The 21,940-nt window shown below is 44.6% G+C and overlaps 2 non-coding genes and 4 pseudogenes across 2 annotated transcripts; 5 read left to right on the forward strand and 1 right to left on the reverse strand.

The window, feature by feature from the left end:
* Positions 1-1,768: 1,768 nt before the first annotated feature.
* LOC140287024 (U2 spliceosomal RNA) lies at positions 1,769-1,977 on the forward strand (annotated as a pseudogene).
* Positions 1,978-4,490: 2,513 nt separating this feature from the next.
* On the forward strand, positions 4,491-4,699 carry LOC140287025 (U2 spliceosomal RNA; annotated as a pseudogene).
* Positions 4,700-7,212: 2,513 nt separating this feature from the next.
* LOC140287019 (U2 spliceosomal RNA) lies at positions 7,213-7,413 on the forward strand (annotated as a pseudogene).
* A 1,955-nt stretch (positions 7,414-9,368) lies between these two features.
* Positions 9,369-9,536, reverse strand: LOC140287018 (U2 spliceosomal RNA; annotated as a pseudogene).
* A 10,326-nt stretch (positions 9,537-19,862) lies between these two features.
* LOC140287031 (U5 spliceosomal RNA) lies at positions 19,863-19,976 on the forward strand. The gene has a single exon (XR_011911404.1). It is a non-coding gene; the product is annotated as a U5 spliceosomal RNA (small nuclear RNA).
* Positions 19,977-20,274: 298 nt separating this feature from the next.
* LOC140287029 (U2 spliceosomal RNA) lies at positions 20,275-20,462 on the forward strand. Its single transcript, XR_011911402.1, has one exon. It is a non-coding gene; the product is annotated as a U2 spliceosomal RNA (small nuclear RNA).
* Positions 20,463-21,940: the final 1,478 nt, after the last annotated feature.

The raw sequence follows: 21,940 nt of genomic DNA on the forward strand, positions 1-21,940 counted from the left end.
GGGATTGGTGAGGGACTGTATTCATTGGGTGGAGGAGCGGGGGATCAATATGAGTTTGGTGGGGTTAGATATGGAGAAAGCGTTTGACAGGGTGAACCACAGGTTTCTTTTTGCAGTTTTGGAGAGGATGGGATTTGGGCCCCGTTTTATAGAGTGGTTGGAGATCATGTACAAGGGGGTGGGGAGCAGAGTTATGGTGAACGGGCACTTGGGTACAGTGGTGGCACAGAGAACTGGGGTGAGGCAGGGATGCCCACTCTCCCCGCTGCTCTTTGTGGCTTACATGGAGCCGCTGGGTTCGGTGGTGCGGGGGGACCCGGGTGTGGTGGGTCTGCACCTTCCTGGAGCAGGTCCGGACAAGTTGACAGTGATGCAGTATGCGGATGACATGACCTTTTTTTTGACAACAGAGAGGTCGGTCACACGGCTGTTGAAAGTGGTGGAGAGTTTTTCAATAGTGTCGGGGGCCAAGGTGAACTTAGGGAAGTCCACCATTAAGTTTTTTGGACCATGGGCTGGTAGGGTGGGAGGCCTAGCTGGTCTGCCCCAGTGCCAGGGCCCAGTGAGAGTCCTGGGGGTAGAGTTTCAGGGAGAAGGGAGTGCAGCATTAAATTGGGGAAGGCGTCTGGCTGCAGCCCGTTCGCGGATGGGGCTGTGGAAATCCCGGCAACTTTCCTTAAGTGGTAGAGTGCTGGTTTTGAAGGCTGATATTTTGCCATTTTTGGTATACCTAGCGTATGTTTTTCCTTTACCTCCTCAATATAGGAGAAGTTTCATGAGAGATGTTTTTTCCTTTGTATGGGGGGGGTATGAATATGTGAGAAGGGAGTGGATGTACCAGGAAGTTCGGATGGGAGGGAGGGGTGTGCCGGACATCCCACTTAAGTTGGATGTGGTTTTCTTTTCCTTTTTGTGCAGGTCTGTGCAACAGACAAGTGGCCATCATTTTCAGGCACTTTTGCTGTTTTGGTTGTCATTCCCCTTCAGGAGATTGGTGTCCTGGGACAATAGAAGGCCAAAGGGGGATGTCTTACCCCCGTATTATAGGCAGGTGGTATGCTGGGGGAAAAAGCACCCAGAGTGTCAGGAGGGGGACCTGTGCTTCAGTCACCGGCGCCTGTACAGGGCTCTGGTGGAAAAAAGGGGGCTGGTGGGGGTGTATGGGGTGGGGCAACAAGGGTGGGTTTTCACACAGCAGAAAGGTCTCACAAACAGGGCGAGGGATATAAATTGGCTCGCCTTACACAGGAGGTTGCCAGTCAGGGAAGTTTTAAATAGACACGGGTTGACACGGGGGAGTTTGTGCCCAAGGGAGGGGTGTGGGGCTGATGAGACAATTGAGCATGTGTTTTGGGAATGTGGGTTTGCAACATAAGTGTGGGTTGAGTTGGTTCTTTTTTTTCCAAGATTGGGGTCTTTAAAGTATGACATGATAATGCTGGGCTTGGGTTTAAGGGGGAAAGGTAGGGAGGGTTTTCTGTTATGGTTGGTTCTGTCTATGGGAAAGGTGGCGCTGTGGGATGCAAGGACGGCGTTGATTAAAAACAATGTGGACTGGCAGGTGGGAAGGGTGGTGGCAAGGGTGAGGGCAGAGATTGGATGCATGAGAAGAATGGAGGAGGAAAAGTACGGGTATCACGCTGCAAGAGAGCGATGGAAGACTTTATTTTCATGAGCGGGTAGTGTTTCTTTGTGGTTGTTTCTTATGTTTGTATGGTTTTTGTGTCGGACATGTAAAGCATTACTTTGACTGTTTTGTCATGTTGTTCTAAATGTTTCTTGGAAGTTTTGTAATAAAAAAAAAAAAAAAAAAAAAAAAAAAAAAAATCTGTACTTATCAGTTTAATATGTGATATGTCTATGCAAGGACTACATATTAAATGGATTTTTATCAATAGGAGTTGAAAAAGGAGCTTGCTCCGTTCACTCCAAGCATCGACCCGGTACTGCAGTGCCGCTGGGAACGGTGCGCTCTCCTCTGCTCTTGTGAAAAAGCAAACAGCGGTGCAGGATGGAAGTTTCTTTAATCTGCTGAGAAAAGAGAGTGAATGCGAAGCAGACTTTAACACGGCTCTGGGAGCGAGCCGAGTGCGGGCTAACCAGGAGAATTGCTTGAAAGAAACGCGACACCGAATGAGCGGTCAGAACAAAGCCTCAATACGGTGTTCCTGTGGTGTTTTTATAAAATGCGGTGTAAAAAAAGGTGTGAATGCCCCATAGAAAACTAAAAGGTGGAGCGGAAGTGTTCGGCTGCAAGAAGGTGTGAATGTCCGACTATATTTGGTGACAAGCAGGTGAAGCAAGGTCTGAATGCCCAACCTTACATCATCAAAAGCGAGATCAGAGGTTTTTGGCTGCAAGAAGGCCATAGTTTGCCAAAAGCGGGTAAGGTGCGAATGATCGGCTAAATATCAACAAAAGTGGGGGCGGAGGTCTTCGGATGCAAGTGGGTGTGAATATCCCACCATACAAGTATGGTGGAGAGGAAGCTGTGAATGGCCGACCATAGTTTGCAAAAAGCGGGTGAGAAAAGGTGCGAATGTCCAACCATACATGATCAAAACAGGGAGCGAATGGAAAGCTATAGGCCGATCACGTTGCTCTGTGTGGACTACAAAATTGTGGCTCGAGTCCTAGTTGGTCGTCTTCGGAAGGCTCTACCTCATGTAATCCATGAGGATCAGACGTGTGGGGTGGAGGGAAGGCTAATACAGTGGAATCTGGGATTGGTGAGGGACTGTATTCATTGGGTGGAGGAGCGGGGGATCAATATGAGTTTGGTGGGGTTAGATATGGAGAAAGCGTTTGACAGGGTGAACCACAGGTTTCTTTTTGCAGTTTTGGAGAGGATGGGATTTGGGCCCCGTTTTATAGAGTGGTTGGAGATCATGTACAAGGGGGTGGGGAGCAGAGTTATGGTGAACGGGCACTTGGGTACAGTGGTGGCACAGAGAACTGGGGTGAGGCAGGGATGCCCACTCTCCCCGCTGCTCTTTGTGGCTTACATGGAGCCGCTGGGTTCGGTGGTGCGGGGGGACCCGGGTGTGGTGGGTCTGCACCTTCCTGGAGCAGGTCCGGACAAGTTGACAGTGATGCAGTATGCGGATGACATGACCTTTTTTTTGACAACAGAGAGGTCGGTCACACGGCTGTTGAAAGTGGTGGAGAGTTTTTCAATAGTGTCGGGGGCCAAGGTGAACTTAGGGAAGTCCACCATTAAGTTTTTTGGACCATGGGCTGGTAGGGTGGGAGGCCTAGCTGGTCTGCCCCAGTGCCAGGGCCCAGTGAGAGTCCTGGGGGTAGAGTTTCAGGGAGAAGGGAGTGCAGCATTAAATTGGGGAAGGCGTCTGGCTGCAGCCCGTTCGCGGATGGGGCTGTGGAAATCCCGGCAACTTTCCTTAAGTGGTAGAGTGCTGGTTTTGAAGGCTGATATTTTGCCATTTTTGGTATACCTAGCGTATGTTTTTCCTTTACCTCCTCAATATAGGAGAAGTTTCATGAGAGATGTTTTTTCCTTTGTATGGGGGGGGTATGAATATGTGAGAAGGGAGTGGATGTACCAGGAAGTTCGGATGGGAGGGAGGGGTGTGCCGGACATCCCACTTAAGTTGGATGTGGTTTTCTTTTCCTTTTTGTGCAGGTCTGTGCAACAGACAAGTGGCCATCATTTTCAGGCACTTTTGCTGTTTTGGTTGTCATTCCCCTTCAGGAGATTGGTGTCCTGGGACAATAGAAGGCCAAAGGGGGATGTCTTACCCCCGTATTATAGGCAGGTGGTATGCTGGGGGAAAAAGCACCCAGAGTGTCAGGAGGGGGACCTGTGCTTCAGTCACCGGCGCCTGTACAGGGCTCTGGTGGAAAAAAGGGGGCTGGTGGGGGTGTATGGGGTGGGGCAACAAGGGTGGGTTTTCACACAGCAGAAAGGTCTCACAAACAGGGCGAGGGATATAAATTGGCTCGCCTTACACAGGAGGTTGCCAGTCAGGGAAGTTTTAAATAGACACGGGTTGACACGGGGGAGTTTGTGCCCAAGGGAGGGGTGTGGGGCTGATGAGACAATTGAGCATGTGTTTTGGGAATGTGGGTTTGCAACATAAGTGTGGGTTGAGTTGGTTCTTTTTTTTCCAAGATTGGGGTCTTTAAAGTATGACATGATAATGCTGGGCTTGGGTTTAAGGGGGAAAGGTAGGGAGGGTTTTCTGTTATGGTTGGTTCTGTCTATGGGAAAGGTGGCGCTGTGGGATGCAAGGACGGCGTTGATTAAAAACAATGTGGACTGGCAGGTGGGAAGGGTGGTGGCAAGGGTGAGGGCAGAGATTGGATGCATGAGAAGAATGGAGGAGGAAAAGTACGGGTATCACGCTGCAAGAGAGCGATGGAAGACTTTATTTTCATGAGCGGGTAGTGTTTCTTTGTGGTTGTTTCTTATGTTTGTATGGTTTTTGTGTCGGACATGTAAAGCATTACTTTGACTGTTTTGTCATGTTGTTCTAAATGTTTCTTGGAAGTTTTGTAATAAAAAAAAAAAAAAAAAAAAAAAAAAAAAAAATCTGTACTTATCAGTTTAATATGTGATATGTCTATGCAAGGACTACATATTAAATGGATTTTTATCAATAGGAGTTGAAAAAGGAGCTTGCTCCGTTCACTCCAAGCATCGACCCGGTACTGCAGTGCCGCTGGGAACGGTGCGCTCTCCTCTGCTCTTGTGAAAAAGCAAACAGCGGTGCAGGATGGAAGTTTCTTTAATCTGCTGAGAAAAGAGAGTGAATGCGAAGCAGACTTTAACACGGCTCTGGGAGCGAGCCGAGTGCGGGCTAACCAGGAGAATTGCTTGAAAGAAACGCGACACCGAATGAGCGGTCAGAACAAAGCCTCAATACGGTGTTCCTGTGGTGTTTTTATAAAATGCGGTGTAAAAAAAGGTGTGAATGCCCCATAGAAAACTAAAAGGTGGAGCGGAAGTGTTCGGCTGCAAGAAGGTGTGAATGTCCGACTATATTTGGTGAAAAGCAGGTGAAGCAAGGTCTGAATGCCCAACCTTACATCATCAAAAGCGAGATCAGAGGTTTTTGGCTGCAAGAAGGCCATAGTTTGCCAAAAGCGGGTAAGGTGCGAATGATCGGCTAAATATCAACAAAAGTGGGGGCGGAGGTCTTCGGATGCAAGTGGGTGTGAATATCCCACCATACAAGTATGGTGGAGAGGAAGCTGTGAATGGCCGACCATAGTTTGCAAAAAGCGGGTGAGAAAAGGTGCGAATGTCCAACCATACATGATCAAAACAGGGAGCGAATGGAAAGCTATAGGCCGATCACGTTGCTCTGTGTGGACTACAAAATTGTGGCTCGAGTCCTAGTTGGTCGTCTTCGGAAGGCTCTACCTCATGTAATCCATGAGGATCAGACGTGTGGGGTGGAGGGAAGGCTAATACAGTGGAATCTGGGATTGGTGAGGGACTGTATTCATTGGGTGGAGGAGCGGGGGATCAATATGAGTTTGGTGGGGTTAGATATGGAGAAAGCGTTTGACAGGGTGAACCACAGGTTTCTTTTTGCAGTTTTGGAGAGGATGGGATTTGGGCCCCGTTTTATAGAGTGGTTGGAGATCATGTACAAGGGGGTGGGGAGCAGAGTTATGGTGAACGGGCACTTGGGTACAGTGGTGGCACAGAGAACTGGGGTGAGGCAGGGATGCCCACTCTCCCCGCTGCTCTTTGTGGCTTACATGGAGCCGCTGGGTTCGGTGGTGCGGGGGGACCCGGGTGTGGTGGGTCTGCACCTTCCTGGAGCAGGTCCGGACAAGTTGACAGTGATGCAGTATGCGGATGACATGACCTTTTTTTTGACAACAGAGAGGTCGGTCACACGGCTGTTGAAAGTGGTGGAGAGTTTTTCAATAGTGTCGGGGGCCAAGGTGAACTTAGGGAAGTCCACCATTAAGTTTTTTGGACCATGGGCTGGTAGGGTGGGAGGCCTAGCTGGTCTGCCCCAGTGCCAGGGCCCAGTGAGAGTCCTGGGGGTAGAGTTTCAGGGAGAAGGGAGTGCAGCATTAAATTGGGGAAGGCGTCTGGCTGCAGCCCGTTCGCGGATGGGGCTGTGGAAATCCCGGCAACTTTCCTTAAGTGGTAGAGTGCTGGTTTTGAAGGCTGATATTTTGCCATTTTTGGTATACCTAGCGTATGTTTTTCCTTTACCTCCTCAATATAGGAGAAGTTTCATGAGAGATGTTTTTTCCTTTGTATGGGGGGGGTATGAATATGTGAGAAGGGAGTGGATGTACCAGGAAGTTCGGATGGGAGGGAGGGGTGTGCCGGACATCCCACTTAAGTTGGATGTGGTTTTCTTTTCCTTTTTGTGCAGGTCTGTGCAACAGACCAGTGGCCATCATTTTCAGGCACTTTTGCTGTTTTGGTTGTCATTCCCCTTCAGGAGATTGGTGTTATGGGACAATCGAAAGCCAAAGGGGGATGTCTTACCCCCGTATTATAGGCAGGTGGTATGCTGGGGGAAAAAGCACCCAGAGTGTCAGGAGGGGGACCTGTGCTTCAGTCACCGGCGCCTGTACAGGGCTCTGGTGGAAAAAAGGGGGCCGGTGGGGGTGTATGGGGTGGGGCAACAAGGGTGGGTTTTCACACAGCAGAAAGGTCTCACAAACAGGGCGAGGGATATAAATTGGCTCGCCTTACACAGGAGGTTGCCAGTCAGGGAAGTTTTAAATAGACACGGGTTGACACGGGGGAGTTTGTGCCCAAGGGAGGGGTGTGGGGCTGATGAGACAATTGAGCATGTGTTTTGGGAATGTGGGTTTGCAACAAAAGTGTGGGTTGAGTTGGTTCTTTTTTTTCCAAGATTGGGGTCTTTAAAGTATGACATGATAATGCTGGGCTTGGGTTTAAGGGGGAAAGGTAGGGAGGGTTTTCTGTTATGGTTGGTTCTGTCTATGGGAAAGGTGGCGCTGTGGGATGCAAGGACGGCGTTGATTAAAAACAATGTGGACTGGCAGGTGGGAAGGGTGGTGGCAAGGGTGAGGGCAGAGATTGGACGCATGAGAAGAATGGAGGAGGAAAAGTACGGGTATCACGCTGCAAGAGAGCGATGGAAGACTTTATTTTCATGAGCGGGTAGTGTTTCTTTGTGGTTGTTTCTTATGTTTGTATGGTTTTTGTGTCGGACATGTAAAGCATTGCTTTGATTGGTTTGTCATGTTGTTCTAAATGTTTCTTGGAAGTTTTGTAATAAAAAATAAAAAAAAAAAAAATCTGTTCTTATCAGTTTAATGTCTGATATGTCCTCTATGCGAGGACTACATATTAAATGGATTTTTATCAATAGGAGTTGAAAAAGGAGCTTGCTCCATTCACTCCAAGCATCGACCCGGTACTGCAGTGCCGCTGGGAACGGTGCGCTCTCCTCTGCTCTTGTGAAAAAGCAAACAGCGGTGCAGGATGGAAGTTTCTTTTAATCTGCTGAGAAAAGAGAGTGAATGCAAAGCAGACTTTAACACGGCTCTGGGAGCGAGCCGAGTGCGGGCTAACCAGGAGAATTGCTTGAAAGAAACGCGACACCGAATGAGCGGTCAGAACAAAGCCTCAATACGGTGTTCCTGTGGTGTTTTTATAAAATGCGGTGTAAAAAAAGGTGTGAATGCCCCATAGAAAACTAAAAGGTGGAGCGGAAGTGTTCGGCTGCAAGAAGGTGTGAATGTCCGACTATATTTGGTGAAAAGCAGGTGAAGCAAGGTCTGAATGCCCAACCTTACATCATCAAAAGCGAGATCAGAGGTTTTTGGCTGCAAGAAGGCCATAGTTTGCCAAAAGCGGGTAAGGTGCGAATGATCGGCTAAATATCAACAAAAGTGGGGGCGGAGGTCTTCAGATGCAAGTGGGTGTGAATATCCCACCATACAAGTATGGTGGAGAGGAAGCTGTGAATGGCCGACCATAGTTTGCAAAAAGCGGGTGAGAAAAGGTGCGAATGTCCAACCATACATGATCAAAACAGGGAGCGGAGGTGTTTGGCTGCGACAAGGTGTGAATGTCCACCCATAATTAATGAAAAGCGGGCAACAAGTAGGTTCGAATGCCCAACCATACATCATCAAAAGCAGGAGTGGATGTGTTCGGCTACAAGAAGGTTTGAATGTCCGAGCATAGTTTGTAAAAAGCGGGTAAGAAAAGGTTCGAATGCCCGAACATACACCATCAAAAGAGGGAGCGGAGGTGTTCCGCTGTAAGACGGTGTGAATGTCCGACCATAGTTGGTAAAAAGTGGGTATGAAAAGGTTCGAATGCCCAAATTCGGCTGCAAAAAACTGTGTTCGACTGCAAAAAGGTGTGAATGTTCGACTAAATTTTGTAAAAAGCGGGTAAGACAAGGTGCGAATGCCTGACAATGTATGATCAAAAGCGGGAGCGGAGGTGTTCAGCTGCAAGAAGGTCTAAATGTCCATTTTTAATTAATAGAAAACATGAAAGAAAATTTTCGAAAATCAATTCGCACATGATCATAAGTGGGAGAGGAGGTGTTCAGCTGCAAGAAGGTGTGAATGTCCTACCATAATTGCTGAAAAATGTGTTAGAAACGGTAAGAATGCCGGACCATACATCATCAAAAGAGGGAGCGGAGGTGTTCCGCTGTAAGACGGTGTGAATGTCCGACCATAATTGGTAAAAAGCGGGTAAGAAAAGGTTAAAATACCCGACTGTACACAATCAATAGCGGGAGCGGAGTTGTTCAGCTACAAGAAGGTGTGAAAGTCCGACCATGGTTTGTAAAACGCGGGTAAGACAAGGTGCGAATGCCCGACAATGTATGATCAAAAGAGGGAGCGTAGGTGTTCGGCTGCAAGGTCTGAATTTCCAACCATAATTTGTAAACACCGTTGAAGAAAAGCCTCGAAAGCCCGACTATACACCATCAAAAGCGGGAGCAGAGGTGTTCAGCTGCACACAATCAGGTTTTTGCAAATTATGATCTGACATTCACACATGCTTTTGATGATGTATGGTTGGGCATTCGCACCTTTTTTTACCCATTTTTCAGGAATTATGGGTGGACATTCACACCTTCTTGCAGCTGAACACCTCCTCTCCCACTTATGATCATGTGCGGTTGGATATTCGAAAATTTTCTTTCATGTTTTCTAGCAATTATTGATGGAAATTCAGACCTTCTTGCAGCTGAACCCCTCTGCTCCCGCTTTTGATGGTGTATAGTCGGGCTTTCGAGCCTTTTCTTCCCCGGTTTTTACAAATTATGGTTGGAAATTCAGACCTTCTTGCAGCTGAACCCCTCTGCTCCCGCTTTTGATGGTGTATTGTCGGGCATTCGCACCTTTTCTTACCCGCTATTTACAAAAAATGGTCGGCCATTCACACCTTCTTGTAGATGCTTGGAGTGAACGGAGCAAGCTCCTTTTTCAACTCCTATTGATAAAAATCCATTTAATATGTAGTCCTTGCATAGACATATCACATATTAAACTGATAAGTACAGATACTACACTTGATCTTAGCCAAAAGGCCGAGAAGCGATAACTGTCCACTGGTTCACGTCCGAGGGCCCTTCCTGGCACAATGCGCACTTGTAGCGGTGTTCTTTTTATGGCCATAGTGTCACTTTGCACCTCCACCCACCCGCTGCACTGAGCACTCTTCAACCCTTTTAAATGGTATAACTTTACACTACCACACGCTCCAGCGAGCACCATTCAAGCAACAACTTTGCACTCCAGCTTCGAACGTCGGCACAGTCGCAACAAGTAAGGCGACTCTACTCAGAGAAGTCACTCTGCACAGTAACAAGATTTCTTTTGCACAGACAGAAAGGGCTTCATTCGCAAAGGTAAAGCCTGCCAAAAATAGAAACAACTCATTAGTGCTGCTCAACGTTGTACTTTGCAGTAAAAGAAAGAACAAATCTAAAGTTTCAGGAATCCGAGAATAAGCTTACTTTCATGAGTTCTTCACGATTTCGGATTTTGCTATAAAATGAATTCCTTCACTCAAACTAAATTAAAACTGCTAAACCGCTAATCTGTTACATACAAGGCAGATGTCAAATTCACCGAAATAGGATCTAAGGGTATTTGGCCAATCGAGCTGTAGCAGCTTCGGTAAAAGAGTATAAGTTGAAGAGTTTGTGAATAAAGGTGTGCGCACACATAGTGAGTTGTAGGAAAATAGGCAGGGAGCAATGCCGGCTGGGGTATAGGTTCTTGTATGTTGTCTGACTGTTTGATTTGAATGTGTTGTGTAAGTGTCCTGTTGAATGTTACATGTTTGGGCTTTGACATGCTTCACTGTGGTTGTTAACTGTGTGGTGTGTCCTGAAATGTTATATGTTTGGGCTGTGTGACATGCTTAATGCTTTTCAGTAGCAACCCACTTATTCATATATAGCAACTGACAACATAAGAAGTCCGGACATACTTTGATAGTAGTTGTAGAAGTATCCTTATTGATAATAGATAAACTAATTCATAGTGATAGAACAGTAGATGAACAGGTGCCTGCACATGTCTCATGAAAATAAAATGGGTGTATGATTGCTGACGGCAGAGCAATACTGCCAAACTTATGAGTTCTTGTGGCAAACTTGATTCAGTGTCTTGACGTGTATACGCTGTTTGGCTGACTTTTCACAAGAAACAAAGTGTGTTTGATAAGATCCGACCATTTTATTACGGTAGGATCAGTATGTATGGATTCTGATGTGACTGATAAACCCATTCGTATCTTAAGCATAATCTAATACGTGAGACAACGCCCTGGCACACAATCAAAAAAAAAAAAAGAGAGAGCGGTTTTGTGTCCCCACAGTCCATAATGTAGAAAAGAGAGAAAAAAGCTTTTCTGATTTGTTGTGTGTGCTCACAGTGCAGAGTGTAGAGAAAAGAGAGAAAAGAAAGCCGTTTTGGTGTCACGGGTGTTGTGACTTACACACACACATTTCTGAATTGAGAAAGGAAATTATTTTAGAGGAAGCACTAGAGTTTAGATCCCACATTTGTTGATAGGCATTCATTTAATTTTTCTTTTAATCAGTTTTAAAGTGAATACTAACTGAGAAATGAAAAAGGTGAAGAGTTTAGAAGCTTGGTTCAAGAGCAAAACTTGGTTTATGATCAGCTGAGTCTCTAAACAGAACAGCAAAGGGCTTCATCGAACATTTAAAAAAGATTCAGATTGTTAGAATATCCAGAATTTATAGGAATGGTGGTGATTACTCTTATTTTCTAGAATGGAAATAACTGCACCATATCTGTTTTATGAATTTAAGGGGCTAAAAAGTTTTGTTCTCGTTTTTCTATGATTAACCGAATGTATGTGAGAGTCCAAACAGACAGAAGGGTTACGGCCGAGCGCTGAACCTTCCAAAAAAGATGAGACAGGCTGGACCCGTGCCATACTAGTTAAGACCTGCCTGTGGATAACAGGTTCTTTAAACTCTCACACACACAAACTCACACACGTTCGCACACATACACCCATACACACACACATTCTTGAACTTGCTGCACTAGAATTGTAGTCTGAATACCTTTATGCCAAACAGATTTGCTTTGCCAAGGGAAGTTTTATAAATGTTTATTGTTTATGTTTACAATATATAAACTAGCAGAATAATTAATTCATCCTCCTTGTCCCTCCCACCCCAGAGAGGGCAGCCAGAGACTGGCTGCAATAGGCATCCCCGCTACCTGGGACCCAACACAGGGCAGGAGGGCCTGATGTCCACCAGGCTCGGGGCCTGCAGTCACCATATTCCGGGAGCTACTGTACCCCCAGAAGGAACCCATCCCGCCCCACCCCACTCAACCCAACCCCATCCCGGAGGACCTCTACAAAAACAAACAAACAACAACAAAAATCAAACAAACAAACAAACAAATCACCCGGTTACACCAGTCGCAGCAGCCCGGGCCTGAGACCCACCATCACCCAGAACCCCCCAGGCCCCCCCCAACTGGGGAAAAGCACACCCCCATACAGACCCCCTCCTCCTCACCGCACGCCCCAACACCCTAAAAAAAACAACCACCTGCGGACACCTTGGAGTTCCCAGAGCAACAAGGCCGGCACCAGGACCTGCACCAACCCACGCATACTGTGGCATGTCCAGGGCAACCCAGACCCCCCAGGCACAGGCAGGGCCCCGCCCCGGGCGCAAGGCAGCGGCAAGCCACCAGGTCCAGGCCCAGCTCCACCACCCACGCCAGAGCGGCCCGGTCACCCGGTACAGAGCCAGCAGCCACCACCCCAAGGCCCCTAAGGGACCCCGCCCCACACCGCAAGACAGCCCCACCCGCAAGCCCCCAAAACTGCCCTCCAAGCCCGACACACAGTCCCCCCCAACAATGACCAACCCGGTCCCCACGACCCGAGAGACCACCAGACGCCCGAAGCCACACAGCCCCCCCCAGCACACACCCAACCGCCCAGAGCGATTTCTAAACTGGTTAATACACAGATTGTTCTTCGCTTTCCAGTTCATGAGAATAGTTTTCTTTGCTATACATAACACTGTGAGGATCATGTGTGCTAAGCTAAATTCCACGTTGATGTTGTCTAAGTCACCCAGTATGCACAGTGTGGGGCATGCAGGAATGCTACACTTTAGCCATGTTGACAGGTCCGCACAGACTTCAAGCCAGAACTTCTGGACAGGCGCACAAAACCACAAAGCGTGTGCATAATCATCAGGTGTGTTATCTGTGCAATGTGAGCAGATGTTTGAGTGTGTTAGACCCATCCTGAACATCCTTTGTCCTGTATAGTGTGTTCTATGAAGAATTTTGTATTGTATGAGCTGTAAATTAGGATTTTGAGTCATTCTGAAGGTGTTCAAACATATTTGTGGCCAGAAGCTATGACTAGAACTGATGGATAAATCTGCCTCCCATTTTGAGGACGGTAGAGACATTGTGTCATCTATCTTAGACAATAATTTATATATTTTTGATAGTAGTTTTGGGGTGCAGATGCTTAGAAATTCTGCTACCCTAATTGGGAGTTGTAAGTCTGGTTGGTGGAGGATATATTTCTTTGTTATTATAGACTTAAGTTGTTGATATTCTAGGAATTTATTGCTGCCTATCTCATGTTGTGATATGAGCTCATCAAATGAAATAAAATGTCCATTTTGGATTATATGTTCCAGATGTTTGATTCCTTTGATCTTCCATAGAGTAAAGTTTAGCATTTTTTTGTTTTGCAGGATGTCAGGATTGTTCCAGATGGGTGTAAGCTTACACGGGACAAGTGAAGACTTTGTTATTTTAAGAAATTCCCACCAGGCTGTCAGAGAGGTGCTGATGTTAATGCTTTTGAAACATTTGTGATTTTTTACGTTTTGACTAATAAGTGGCAGGTCAGAGATTTACAGATTATCACACAATGCTTGTTCTATATTTATCCATGTTCATCTATTGGGCTAGGTTTAAACCATTTTGATATATACCGTAACCTATTGGCTAAGGAATAGTGCTGAAAATTAGGTAAATCTAATCCACCACTGTCCTTGGTCTTCTGTAGGGTTTTTAAACTAATACGCGGTGGTTTGTTTTTCCACAGAAATTTGGAGATGCATGAATCTAGTGACTTAAACCAAGTAGCAGGTTGGTTTTATGGGGATCATTGAGAACAAATAGTTAACTTTTGGTAGTATCATCATTTTAATGGTTGTAACTCTCCCCATAAGTGATATAGGTAAGGACTTCCAACGAGAGAGATTGTCCTCTACTGTCTTTAATAATTGCACATAAATTAGCTTTGTTAGCTCTGAGAGCCTGGAGGAAATGTTTATGCCTAAATATCTAATATTTCCTGACTGTAAAGTGATCGCAGGTATATTCTGGACCCTACAGTTAATGGGCAGAACTGTGGTCTTAGACCAATTGATAGAGTAGTCAGAAAGTGCTGAGAATTTATTTATGAGTGTGATCGTGTGAGTGAGAGACGTCTGTGAGTTCTGAAGGAAAAGTAATACATCATCAGCATAAAGACTTATTTTATGCTCAATATTTTGGGGTTGGATGCCTTTAATATTTCTATCTTGTCTGATAGCAGCTGCTAAAGGTTCGATGAAAATAGCAAAAAGTGAGGGAGAAAGTGGGCAACCCTGTCTTGTACCTCTCTGCAGACTGAAGCTTGGAGAAGTTTGATCATTTGTCCTGACACTTGCATTTGGGGAGTCAGTTATTTTCTTGTGAGGAGATAAGAGGCTTTAATAATAATATCTTGCAAGAGAGAACAACACAGTACAGAATACAGAGTTGCTCTGACCACTGAAGCAAAAACACACAGTTATATTGCCCGCTCATCACGTCATCTGTTTTTGGGTATAATTGATTGTTCTTCTAACTTTCCTCCCCAACCATCAGTTGAGGTTACCCAGACACACTCGTAAATACCAGCCTAACCCTGTCCCCCCTAAAGTGCACCTATCTCATTATAACAAGCCCACCATTGTAAAGAGGAATTTAAGAAAACAGGGCAGGGTGGTACCTTGCAGCTCGGTCATTTGCAGGTTATACACAGTAACACTCAATACAATGCATATAAGAATTATTTTCCATTACATTCCTCCCTTTTGATTATAATAATACCATTATATTAATCAACCCAAAAGAAACAAGGAAAATAATAACTTTATCTGTAAAACATCAGCCTGCATTTGCACACAACGTGAGTTTAAAATGCAGGCATCATAGTAATAAAGGGTCCAATGATAAACAATCAAAACATGAACAATTAAACATGATTATCTTCATCCCTCTCTAAGTCAGCGTCACTAGAGGAAAAATTTTGAAAGCAAGAAAGTTATTTGAGTCATTTGGTCTTTTTCACACTGTTGTTTAGATGGACTACATAAAAGGATGTCATCCACATACTGCAAAAGAGCAGAGCCTGTGGTTGATTGAAGTTAATCCAGACTAGCTTTGAGGGCAGCATTGTAAATAGTGGGACTTTCACAGTACCCCTGGCATAACCGGGTAAAAGTCCAAGATCTCCCTTCAAACTAAAAAGCAAACCAAAATGGGCTATCAGGGTGCACTGGCGACAAGTCAACCACTGAGAAAAACTGTGCATCTGATGTAATTTGAGACAAAATAGTGTGTGGGTTGGGCACAGTAGGAGCATGTGGCTGAACTGCAGCATTCACCGCTTGGAGGTCCTGTACAAAACGCCATTCATCTGGCTGGCCAGCATCTTTAATCTTTTTAACAGGAAACAATGGAGTAAGCACAGGTGAATTTTCAAAAGGAACAATAACGCCTGTTTTCTGAAAAGATTGAAAAACAGGTTTAATCCCTTTAATTGCTTCAGGCTTAAAAGGGTATTGTTTTTTACATGGACAAAAGTCTGATTTAGGGGTGACAATTACTGGTTCACAGCCTTTTATCAACCCCACATCATATTTGCTCTTAGCCCAAAGATCATTGGGCACTTCAGCCAACATGGGTATCGAAGACAAATCTGTTTCAGATAAAAAACATGCTTCAAAATGTGATTCTGTGGTAGGAATTAAGTCCACAGTTCTTTGACAATGCATTGTACTCAAAAATATTTTTTTGTATGCTGACAATCGTTCAGAAAACATCAAATTTGGATCAGCAGGTGAAACAGTCCACTCCATTTCTTTCTGACATGTAGCAACAAACTCTCCCACACCTTGTCACTGCCAGTGTGTACGTTTGGCCAAGGAAATGTGAGGGCGAGTACCACAAACATTAAAAAAATCGAAGTGCTCTGGAGTGAGCGACACAGCCAATAAAGTAGGCGCACATATTTTTTCACTTCTTCTCATTCTTCTTCATTGTCAGGCCCCAAAGAAATGTGTGATGTGCAGTGCAAATCAGTAGGTTGCATGAAATCAGAAAGGGGTGAAACTAACGCTTTTGCTTCTTCCACTAGTTGTTGTGAAAAAGGAGAGCTGGGAAGTTTCCACTCATAAGCATATGTAAGTGCCGATGAATCAAACTGCACTGCTGTGAAAACTTTGTCAGGCTGTAACATAACCTTAACACCCTCTGGTGTAGAAGTTAAAATAATGCCTAATTTACACATGAGATCACAGCCCATCAGGTTAATGGGACACAACTCTGATAACAAAAATGAGTGTTTGAAGGAGAGCTCATCGGGAGTGACAACACGCAATGGGCATTGTCATTTTCTCCTTCACAACCTGGCCTGATGCAGACATACAGTAAACGTGGTTTCCACTTAACTTTGGAGGACAATCAAACTCCCCTGACGTCACTACTGATGAACATAAGTTCCTATATTCTGAGAGAAATATCTTTGCTCTAGGACGGAAATAGCATGCAAAACTTTACTACGTGAATCACAGTCGGCAAGCGTTGCTTCACTACACAGAGCAGGAAAAATGTGTGAGTGTGTTTGTGCTATCACCCATTAGTGGAAGCTCCGCTGCCGTGTGACGTCCAGAACCTGCCTCCCACCCTCAGTCAGCCTTTTGCCCAATTTCATCACTTTTTAGCTGTGGACAGTCCTTCTTCCAGTGTCCAGTCTGGCCACAGTAAAAACAAATATTCGGATCATAGCTCTGGCGTGGCCCATTTTGACCTCCTCTCCCACACGTCCACGTCTTCGACTTCGGCCTCGTCCTCTGTTTACACCAACTGCGTAATACATGGTCATGGTTGCCAAATGCAGCTCCTTTTCACACTTGTCCCTTTTGGTTGTCTTACGCGTCTCAACTTGGTTCTGAGCATGGCGAGCATATCGGCGAACGTCAGCCAAACGAGGACCCTCACACCATCCCACGTAAATGTTCTTTACTTCAGTGGCGACATCTATATAATATTGTCTGGGTCCCGTTAAAACATGTATTTTTCCCATCTAATTCCTTGTTTGCTTTAAAACAAGTATTCCCCATTTTCTATCCCTTCAGTAGCCAACCAGTTTGTATGGAGTACACTGGAGCAACTTGACTGATCAGTAAAACACTGCTTTTGTTGTCACCGCAAGGCTTCCCCCGTCGGTTGTTTCACTGAGACACTACTGAGTAACTATAACTCAACACAGTTTATACACATAACATTCATATACATACTAACAAACAAACAAACAATAATTTATCGCAATTTTCTCATCTCTGTTTGAACGTACACCCAGGTAAATATTCCTGTAGTCTTCTCATACCGACTATGGACCCATTCATTGTTTAACTTCACTGTTTTGCAAATCCTAATTGAATATTACACATTGACATTGAACTTTACTGGATAAGCAGGTCTTCATTGCATTCAGCAGCCTATATGTGAGCATCTATGTGTAAGCTGTTCTTCTTTGCATTTATCAGCAGCAAGCAATTCTTCACTGCACATGCATATGTAAATAGTAAAACATTTCCAATGTGTTAGCGAAACCTTCTATATCACAGTGGTTTCTAAGGTCTATTTTAAGTTCTTTGCCATCAGTGAGATGACATTGTTTACAAAGTGTGTCAAATTATCACTGAAGATCTTTTCAGGAATTTCAAATCTAGAAATGAGTTATTTTACGCGTGATTTTGCTACTGAGAGTGCATCTGCTTGTGCACATGGAAATATTTCAGACCATTTGGTAAAAACCTCTGTTGTCACTGAGCAGAATCGTTTCCCTTAACATTTATTTAGTTCAATGAAATCTACACAATAATGAAATAATGAAATCCAAACAAATATGTTGAAAAAGATACACTGGCTTAGGGAATTATCTTCGTTTTGGTCTTAGATTGCCCTGTGGAATGTATTTTGCACATATTTGACCTGCTAGACAAAACTTTATTAATTTATTTATTCTAAAAAAAAAATTCAATAATTAGTAAAACCATATGCTGTAAAAACCTGGTTCATTATTGCTTCCATCCCTCCTGTTGAGACATGACATGGTCCGTGGCTCAATACTGCAGCATATTTAAACAAATTCTTTGGCAGTATGGTTTTCCTTCCGGTCATTCATACGAGTCTATTGTAGATGGCAATTGAATAACATCTAATAATGCTAAAATATTTGTAGTTTATACATTTAGCTGTGGATGTCTACATACCTGTTTTTCCAATGCTGTGTTAACACATGTACAGTTGAGAAGGCATACTGACTGTCAGTGTAAAGGTTAACAACCTTTTTGTTATTTAATTTACAAGCTTCAGTTAAAGCTACCAATTCGAGTAATTTTTTGGTAGTGGTTGTTTTAAGAAAACTTCAGTTTCTGTTACTACTGCAAATCCTGTAGCATTTGTGCCATCAGGGTTTTTTGCTTGACCTGTTGAATAAATATAGTTATTTCTGCATTTTCATAACGTATATCAGTTAAGTCTGGCCTGGGTAAAACACTGATGGTTATTTCTGACATGCAATCATGAGGCTTTCCATCTGTGGGGTAGGTAGCAGTGTGGATGGATTAAGTGTAGCACATCTCTCGACAACAAGGTGTGGCTGTGAAAGAAGAACTGTTATGTAGGAGAGATGTCTGGTAAAGATATTTTGTTAAGTAACCATATCACAGCCACTGCATGAGGTACCTTAAGTGTTAATGGGTGAAATAACACCATTATTGTTGATGCCTGCACTGCCAATGGCTTCTGGCCATTGATTCAAAAGTACGATCTCGTCCCTTTTTCCCCCTTTCAGTGGACACTGGCCCCTAATTACCGCAATTCAGCAGGGGGTCTTTCATTAGGAGTACTGGACTCCCCCGTGCACGGTTTCAGCTCCGACCCTGGAAAGCGGAAAAAACGTTGAGATCTGGTTTGAGAACCCAATTGTTGAGAAAAGTCTCTCAATGAGACTCAGAGTTGCTGGAGTCAGTTAATGCAAATGTTTAATCTTGCAGCAAGTTCAAGAATGTGTGTGTGAATGGGTGTATGTGTGCGAACGTGTGTGAGTTTGTGTATGTGAGAGTTTAATGAACCTGTTATCCACAGGCAGGTCTTAACTAGTATGGCACAGGTCCAGCCTGTCTCATCTTTTTTGGAAGGTCCAGCGCTCGGCCGTAACCCTTCTGTCTGTTTGGACTCTCACATACATTCGGTTAATCATAGAAAAACGAGAACAAAACTTTTTAGCCCCTTAAATTCATAAAACAGACATGGTGCAGTTATTTCCATTCTAGAAAATAAGAGTAATCACCACCATTCCTATAAATTCTGGATATTCTAACAATCTGAATCTTTTTTAAATGTTCGATGAAGCCCTTTGCTGTTCTGTTTAGAGACTCAGCTGATCATAAACCAAGTTTTGCTCTTGAACCAAGCTTCTAAACTCTTCACCTTTTTCATTTCTCAGTTAGTATTCACTTTAAAACTGATTAAAAGATAAATTAAATGAATGCCTATCAACAAATGTGGGATCTAAACTCTAGTGCTTTCTCTAAAATAATTTCCTTTCTCAATTCAGAAATGTGTGTGTGTAAGTCACAACATCCGTGACACCAAAACGGCTTTCTTTTCTCTCTTTTCTCTACACTCTGCACTGTGAGCACACACACCAAATCAGAAAGGCTTTTTTCTCTCTTTTCTACATTATGGACTGTGGGGACACAAAACCGCTCTCTCTCTTTTTTTTTTTGATTGTGTGCCAGGGCGTTGTCTCACGTATTAGATTATGCTTAAGATACGAATGAGCAGTCAGAACAAAGCCTCAATACGGTGTTCCCGTGTTGTTTGTGGCTGCCTTGTCTTTTGCACAGATTAAAAGACAAGGCAGCCATCGAATAGGGCCTGATTGTTCCTACTTGGTCAGCCGAGGAGCAAGGGGGGGGGGGCAAGCGTCTCAACCAAGCAAAGCTCACCATGGGGAAGGTGGCTATGCCAACTAGGCTGATGCCCTGCTCCTGCAGTGATGGATAATCATACACTGGTTTCTCTTCATAATGTACAAGTCTTTCGCCTTTTGCTAAAGACTTCCGTGGAGAGCAGCACTAATGAGTTGTTTCTATTTTTGGCAGGCTTTAACTTTGCGGGTGAAGCCCTTTCTGTCTGTGCAAAAGAAATCTTGTTACTGTGCAGAGTGACTTCTCTGAGTAGAGTCGCCTTACTTGTTGCGACTGTGCCGATGTTTGAAGCTGGAGTGCAAAGTTGTTGCTTGAATGGTGCTCGCTGGAGCGTGTGGTAGTGTAAAGTTATACCATTTAAAAGGGCTGAAGAGTGCTCAGTGCAGCGGGTGGGCGGAGGTGCAAAGTGACACTATGGCCATAAAAAGAACACCGCTACAAGTGCGCATTGTGCCAGGAAGGGCCCTCGGACGTGAACCAGTGGACAGATATCGCTTCTCGGCCTTTTGGCTAAGATCAAGTGTAGTATCTGTTCTTATCAGTTTAATATGTGATATGTCTATGCAAGGACTACATATTAAATGGATTTTTATCAATAGGAGTTGAAAAAGGAGCTTGCTCCGTTCACTCCAAGCATCGACCCGGTACTGCAGTGCCGCTGGGAACGGTGCGCTCTCCTCTGCTCTTGTGAAAAAGCAAACAGCGGTGCAGGATGGAAGTTTCTTTTAATCTGCTGAGAAAAGAGAGTGAATGCAAAGCAGACTTTAACACGGCTCTGGGAGCGAGCCGAGTGCGGGCTAACCAGGAGAATTGCTTGAAAGAAACGCGACACCGAATGAGCGGTCAGAACAAAGCCTCAATACGGTGTTCCTGTGGTGTTTTTATAAAATGCGGTGTAAAAAAAGGTGTGAATGCCCCATAGAAAACTAAAAGGTGGAGCGGAAGTGTTCGGCTGCAAGAAGGTGTGAATGTCCGACTATATTTGGTGAAAAGCAGGTGAAGCAAGGTCTGAATGCCCAACCTTACATCATCAAAAGCGAGATCAGAGGTTTTTGGCTGCAAGAAGGCCATAGTTTGCCAAAAGGGGGCGGAGGTCTTCGGATGCAAGTGGGTGTGAATATCCCACCATACAAGTATGGTGGAGAGGAAGCTGTGAATGGCCGACCATAGTTTGCAAAAAGCGGGTGAGAAAAGGTGCGAATGTCCAACCATACATGATCAAAACAGGGAGCGGAGGTGTTTGGCTGCGACAAGGTGTGAATGTCCACCCATAATTAATGAAAAGCGGGCAACAAGTAGGTTCGAATGCCCAACCATACATCATCAAAAGCAGGAGTGGATGTGTTCGGCTACAAGAAGGTTTGTATGTCCGAGCATAGTTTGTAAAAAGCGGGTAAGAAAAGGTTCGAATGGCCGAACATACACCATCAAAAGAGGGAGCGGAGGTGTTCCGCTGTAAGACGGTGTGAATGTCCGACCATAGTTGGTAAAAAGTGGGTATGAAAAGGTTCGAATGCCCAAATTCGGCTGCAAAAAACTGTGTTCGGCTGCAAAAAGGTGTGAATGTTCGACTAAATTTTGTAAAAAGCGGGTAAGACAAGGTGCGAATGCCTGACAATGTATGATCAAAAGCGGGAGCGGAGGTGTTCAGCTGCAAGAAGGTCTAAATGTCCATTTTTAATTAATAGAAAACATGAAAGAAAATTTTCGAAAATCAATCCGCACATGATCATAAGTGGGAGAGGAGGTGTTCAGCTGCAAGAAGGTGTGAATGTCCTACCATAATTGCTGAAAAATGTGTTAGAAACGGTAAGAATGCCGGACCATACATCATCAAAAGCTAAAGAGGTGGTGTTCGGCTGCAAGTAGGTGTGAATGTCTGACTAAAGTTCAAATATATTAACAAAAGCGGGAGGAGAGGTCTTCGGATGAGTGGTCGAGAATTTCCAACCATAATCTATAAAATGCGGTGAAAAAAAAAGGTGTGATAGATACCTAAAAGGTGGAGCGGAAGTGTTCGGCTGCAAGAAGGTGTGAATGTTATATATATAGTTGGTGAAAAGCAGGAAAAGCAAGGTCTGAATGCCCAATCTTACATAATCAAAAGCGAGATCAGAGGTGTTTGGCGGCAAGAAAACGGGTAAGGTGTGAATGAC

The sequence above is a fragment of the Leuresthes tenuis genome, unplaced genomic scaffold (assembly GCF_036924035.1).
Source record: "Leuresthes tenuis unplaced genomic scaffold, fLeuTen1.0.hap1 SCAF_104, whole genome shotgun sequence".
NCBI lineage: Eukaryota > Metazoa > Chordata > Actinopteri > Atheriniformes > Atherinopsidae > Leuresthes > Leuresthes tenuis.